Source organism: Halichoerus grypus, chromosome 4 (assembly GCF_964656455.1).
Source record: "Halichoerus grypus chromosome 4, mHalGry1.hap1.1, whole genome shotgun sequence".
Lineage (NCBI taxonomy): Eukaryota > Metazoa > Chordata > Mammalia > Carnivora > Phocidae > Halichoerus > Halichoerus grypus.
The window spans coordinates 61256167-61262262 of NC_135715.1; the positions used below are offsets into that span (position 1 = coordinate 61256167).

Sequence of the window (6096 nt, forward strand, 5' to 3'; positions counted from 1 at the left end):
AAGTATGAAGTGCTTTGAACACTTTCTTGGCAGTGTCCAACATGGAGTAAATTTGGGAGTCTCCACAATAATATGGGCGGGAACAAAGTTAACTTGTGAACACAGCTCTGAATTATAATTTATTAAGTTATAAATGCTTAAGAATTGGGCGCCTGGGTGGCTCAGTTGGTTGAGCGACTGCCTTCGGCTCAGTTCATGATCCTGGAGTCCCAGGATCGAGTCCCACATCGGGCTCCCTGCTCAGCAGGGAGTCTGCTTCTCCCTCTGACCCTCCCCCCTCTCATGTGCTCTCTCTCTCTCATTCTCTCTCTCAAATAAATAAATAAAATCTTTAAAAAAAAATACTTAAGAATTTAACTGCTACAGGGGCAGTATTGAATGGCTTTCCTGTTTAGCTAAAAGGCTGATGCCACAAGATATTCCAGAAGAACTTTCATGCCAGAGTTGGGTGATTATCTTAATGTTTTTCTGTGCAACACAAAATTATGTGAGTTAATTCAGCTATGGAGAAATAATATAAGAAACTGATTGTTCAGGTAGTGAGTCAAATGAAGACCTGTCCATATACTCATCATTGTTTGCAGCAAAAAGTATACATTTTAGAAAGGAAAGTATTATCTCCTGAGAGAATCAACTAGAACATGGGCAGTGGATGCTGGCAAAGACACTGCCTGGCCTTAGGAAGCTGACTATGTGTTCCGGAATCAAATTGGCAACCAAGACCCTAGAGGGTGTCATTCTGAAACTGGTGTGTGTATGTTTCTAAAGATGACTTTATCATGTTACTCAGTATGTGAATTAATCTCAGGTATATGGAAAGCAGGGAGACTAGACTGTGATTTTATAGCTAAGTTTTTTAATTGGAAGAATGAAGTAAGGAAGGAATAGAAAAGTCTTTTAGAAACAAATCTTTGGCTTTCTGGTTCAATCTGCCTACCACATTTTCCAGGTGAAGAATTTGACCCTCAGGGAGGGGAATTAACTCCTGCAGGGTTGGATGAACATGGACTCATACTTTTATTCTAATGACCATTCCCTTTGTACAATGCCATCACAGCAGGGACTTCAGGAGAAAGCTGGCCTTTTTAGCAAGAAGAGGGCACAGAAAGATGCTTTCCAATTTTTTCCAAAGGAAGGAAGCTTTCTGCTGCTTGATGTTAGGACTGGTCTTGCAACTTGCTTTGTTTGGAAGTGAAGGTTAAACAAGAACCTAAAGGTTGGGCTCTTTCTTTGAAGTCTGTCATCAGGTACCATGTGGGCACTCTTCAATCTGATGTACTTCCTTTCAGCCCTTGAACCTAATGCCTTATCTGCATACGCTTGAGTAGCTGCACTTTCCTTCTTGTTCACCATGACCTCTCTAGCTGCCACACCCACCTTGCCTTTTACATTGTTTTCCTTCTTCCTTTTAGAATTTGTCAGGATGTCAGCCTGCTGGTGAGGTTTCAGGGACCACTGGAGAGAGTGGAATTAGGTGGGCCAAAAAAATCATAAATGCAAATGCTATACCTTTTAAAATTTCTCTTATATTGTTGCATTACCACTTCATTCGTGCCATTGTTCAAAATTAAAACATACTTCCTTCTGGAAATGCTTTAATAAGAACTATCTACCTTTCAGGAACAGGAGGAGTAGATTATTCAGTGGTATCTGACAGCTGTTATGTGCTGATGCAAAGAAGAGGAAACCAGACTTCTTAATCTACATTTTCTTGGTTTACCATATTAGAAAGCTTTGTTCTCTTTCCAAGTTCACAGGCTTGCATGCCAACTTTTGAGGACAGAGGATACATGCTCACTTGTTCCACACTTCACAGTGAATTTCCCTACAGTGTCAGACTAAGACCAAAACAGCCACAAGGAAGGTGAAAATTGGAGAAAAACACTATGAATGGAAAGATTTTCTGTTAAGTCGTGTTCTTTCCCAGTATATCATGCATCTAGATTAATATAACAGTGAATTAATATCAGCATATAACCTGTTCACCATCTACCTAGCACAGTTTTCCGTGGCTCTAGTCAAGAGTCAATCTCTACAATTCAAAGTTAGGCTAATTTGGCCCTTGTCTCTGAGAAAGAGAAAAGTAGATGCTTCAGCATATTCCTTGGTGGATAAGTGATAAACTTCATTAGGAATAATTTCCTACAGAGGAATGTGTTCCAAATGAAAGAACAAGATAAAACCACAGAAAAAGACCTTAATGAAATGGATATAAGTGATTACCTGATAAAGAGTTCAAAGTAATAGTCATAAAGATGCTATCTGAAAATGGGACAAACGTGGATGAACACAGTGTTCATGAAAATACCAAACAGACTTCTGGGAAGGTGGTGGAGTAGGAGGATCCTGAGTTCACCTCATAACACAGACATACCTAGATAACAGCGACATCAGTGCAACTAACCCAGAAAACAACCTCAAAGACTGGCAGAATAGACTTTCCACAATTAATCATAGAGAGGAGACCACATTGAAAAGAGGGGGAGAGGTGGAGATGTGGTAGGGAACCAAACTCCCGGCAAGACCACAAATGGGAGGAACATGACAAGCAGGAAGAAGGGAGAGGAGCAGACCCCACAACAGGCAACCCAAGCACGGTGGACCTGCACTGGGAAGATGAAGCCCCATTACATTTGGCTGGGCTTAACTTCATGACCTTTTAAATCAGCAGGGCTTAACACCCAGTTCTTTAAAAATCAGTAGGCTTAGCTCTGTGAGAGCCAGAGGGCAATAGGAAACTGAGTCCCTGCTCTTGAAGAACCAGAATAACAATCCCACTGAGATAAGCATAGAAGCAGCAGTTTGAAATTTTCTGGGGTGTAGCTGAGGAGGATTTATTTACTAATCTCAGAATGTGTGCTGGAAAGCAGGGATCTTTAGGCAACTTCTCCCAGGACAAAGGTCTAGTGGACAAACATTTCTCTCCCTTGCACCCCAGCATAGATACCCGGATACCTGCAGGCACCAGTATGAGCACTCCACCTACCTTGCTAACACCACATGCCCCATCTCCACATTCTCCTGAGGATCTCCCTCCTCCAACCTGCTGCACTCAGCAAAAGTCCCTCCAAAGCTCCCCTGCCTCATCTCATCCTGCAAACAGCTCTGGCAGGAGTTGGTGCCACTCCAAAGTGCCACTCCTGCCCTGGGGAATGCATTCAGTCCCAGCAGTCAAACCTTATAACTGGCAGTGCAGAGAGAGTGTCCTGCTGATCAGTGTGTCTGCAGCCCCAGCAGATGGACAGGGGGCAGGCATCTGGTCTGACTACTGACACTGTTCAACTACAAAAGCATAGTAACCCCAAATTGGCTCCTTAACAGTACAGGGACCAAACCCTGCCTACAACAGGCGAAATGGGCCACTGCAGAGGACTGGATTGAAGGTAAACCAGGCTCAGCCACAATAATAAGGTGCACACAACCCATACAGGAAACCCCAGAATTGCCTGGTTCTGGTGAGCAGGGGACATTGCACTACAGGGCACCATAGGACCTCTTTTTCATAAGGTTACTACTTTTCAGATAAGGAGACATAACTGACTTTTCTAATACATAGACACAAACACAGAGAGTTAGAAAAATGAGACAGAGGAATATGTCCCAAATGAAAGAATAGGACAAAACCACAACAAAAGAGCTAAATGAAAGATAAGCAATATGCCTGAAACAGAATACAAAGTAATGGTCATAAATATACTTACTGGATTTGAAAAAAAGAGTGGAGGACCTCAGGGATATGTTCAAAAAAGAGATAGAAAATATTAAAAAGAACCAGTCAGAGATGAAGAACTGAATAACTGAAATGGAAAAAATACGTTAGAGGGACTCATTAGCAGATTAGAGGAGGCAGAAGAATGGATTAGCGAGCTGGAAGACAGAGTAATGGAAAACAACCAAACTGAACAGCAAGAGGTAAAAAGAATAATAAAAAAGAGAATAGGTTAAGGGAATTCAGTGGCATCATCAAGTATAATAATATTTGCATTATAAGAATCTCAGAAGGACAAGAGAGAGAAAAGGGGGCAGAAAATTTATTTGAAAAAATAATAGCTGAAAGTTTCCCAAATCTGGGGAAGGAAACAGACATCCAGATCCAGGAGAAACAAAGAGCCCCCAACAAAATCAATCCAAGGAGGGTCATACCAAGGAGGTTAACCATACCAATATAGTAATTAAAATTACAAAAAGTAGTCATAAAGACAAAATTTTAAAAGCAGCAAGAGAAAAGAATATAGTTACACATACAAGGGAAACCCCATAAGGCTATCAGCTGATTTTTCAGCAGAAACTCTTCAGGTCAAAAGGGAGTAGCATGATATATTCAAAGTGCTCAAATGACTAAACCTGCAATCAAGAATATTATATACACCAAGGCTATCATTCAGAATAGGAGACATCTTGAGTTTCCTAGACAAACAAAAGTGAAAGGAGTTCATCACCACTAAACCAGATTTACAAAAAACATTAAAGGGAATTCTTTGAGTGAAAAGAGAAGGCGATTATTAAGAGTAAGAAAATTATGAAAGGAAAACATTTCACAGGCAAACATAATAAAAGTAGTAGATTAACCCCTTAAAGCCAGTACAGAGGTTAAAGCACAAAAGCAGTAAAATCAATTATATCTATAAAAATCAGTCAAGGTACTCACAAAATAAAAGGATATAAACTATGATATACATAAAATGTTGGTGAGGATTGAGAAAATAATTAGTTTTTCTAGAAAGAGTTCAAACTTCAGTGACCATCAACTTAATATAGATTGCTATATGCATAAAATATTACATGTGAACCTAATAATAGCCACAAATCAAAAACCTATAATAAGGGCACCTGGGTGGCTCAGTCATTTAAGTGTCCAACTCTTGATTTCAGCTTAGGTCATATTCTCAGGGTTGTGAGATTGAGCCCCCCATCAGGCTCCATGTGGAGCCTGCTTAAGGTTCTCTCTTCTGCCTCTTCACCACCCCCATCCCTCTCTAAAAGGAAAAATAAACCTATAATAGATATACAGAAAATAAAAAGGAATCCAAGCATATCACTAAATAAGCCATCAAACCATAAGGGAAGAGAGAAAGAGATGTCAACAAATTGGACAACCTAGAAAAAGGGATAAATTCCTAGAAACATATAACCTCCCAAAACTGAATTACGAAAAAATAGGAAATTTGAACAGATTGATTACTAGCAATAAAATTCAATCAGTAATCAAAAACTCTGAACAAACAGAAGTCTAGGACCAGATGGATTCACAGGTGAATTCTACCAAACATTTAAAAAAGAGTTAATCTCTATTCTTCTCAGTCTATTCCAAAAAATAGAGGAAGGAAGCATCCAAATTCATTCTCCAAGGCCACTATTACCCTGATACCAAAACTAGATAAAGACACTACAAAAAAAGAGAACTATAGGCCAATAGCTCTGATAAACTCAGATGCAAAAAGCCTCAACACAGTATTAGTAAATCAAACCCAACAATACATTAAAAAAATCACTCACCATAATCAAGTGGGATTTATTCCAGGGAGGCAAGGATACTTCAATATTCACAAATCCATCAATGTGATACATCACCTTAATAATAGAAAGGATAATCTTATGATCATCTCAATAGATGCAGAAAAAGCCTTAGACAAAGCACAACATCCATTCATAATAAAACTCTCAAAAATAGGTTTAGAGGGAACATACATCAACATAATAAAGGCCATATATGAAAAAGCCACAACCAACATTATACTCAATGGTGAAAAACTGAGAGTTTTTACTCTAAGAACAGGAAAAAAATAAGGATGTCCACTCTGACCACATTTATTCAAAATAGTATTGGAAGTCCTAGCCACAGTGATCAGACAAGAAAAAGAAATACAAGGCATCCAAATTGTCAAGGCAGAAGTAAAACTTTCACTTTTTGCAGGTGCCACAATACTATATATAGAAAATGCTTATGACCTCATCAAAAAATTACTAGAACTGATAAATGAATTCAGTAACATTGCAGGATACAAAATTAATATACAGAAGTCTGTTTCACTTCTATACACTAATAATGAAGTAGCAGAAAGAGAAATTAAGAAAACAGTCCCATTTACAATTGCA

At 39.1% G+C, this 6096-nt stretch overlaps 1 protein-coding gene across 2 annotated transcripts in view; it reads right to left on the reverse strand.

Annotated features, from left to right (window-relative positions):
- The window catches only part of CKAP2 (cytoskeleton associated protein 2), a 94614-nt gene extending 89082 nt beyond the window's left edge, over positions 1-5532 (reverse strand). The window contains exon 1 of one of the 2 annotated variants that reach the window (XM_078070412.1): positions 5497-5532. The gene's annotated coding sequence lies outside the window, so the exon portion shown is untranslated. The remainder of the gene's footprint in view (positions 1-5496) is intronic. The other variant, XM_078070410.1, reaches the window with a different exon arrangement.
- Positions 5533-6096: the final 564 nt, after the last annotated feature.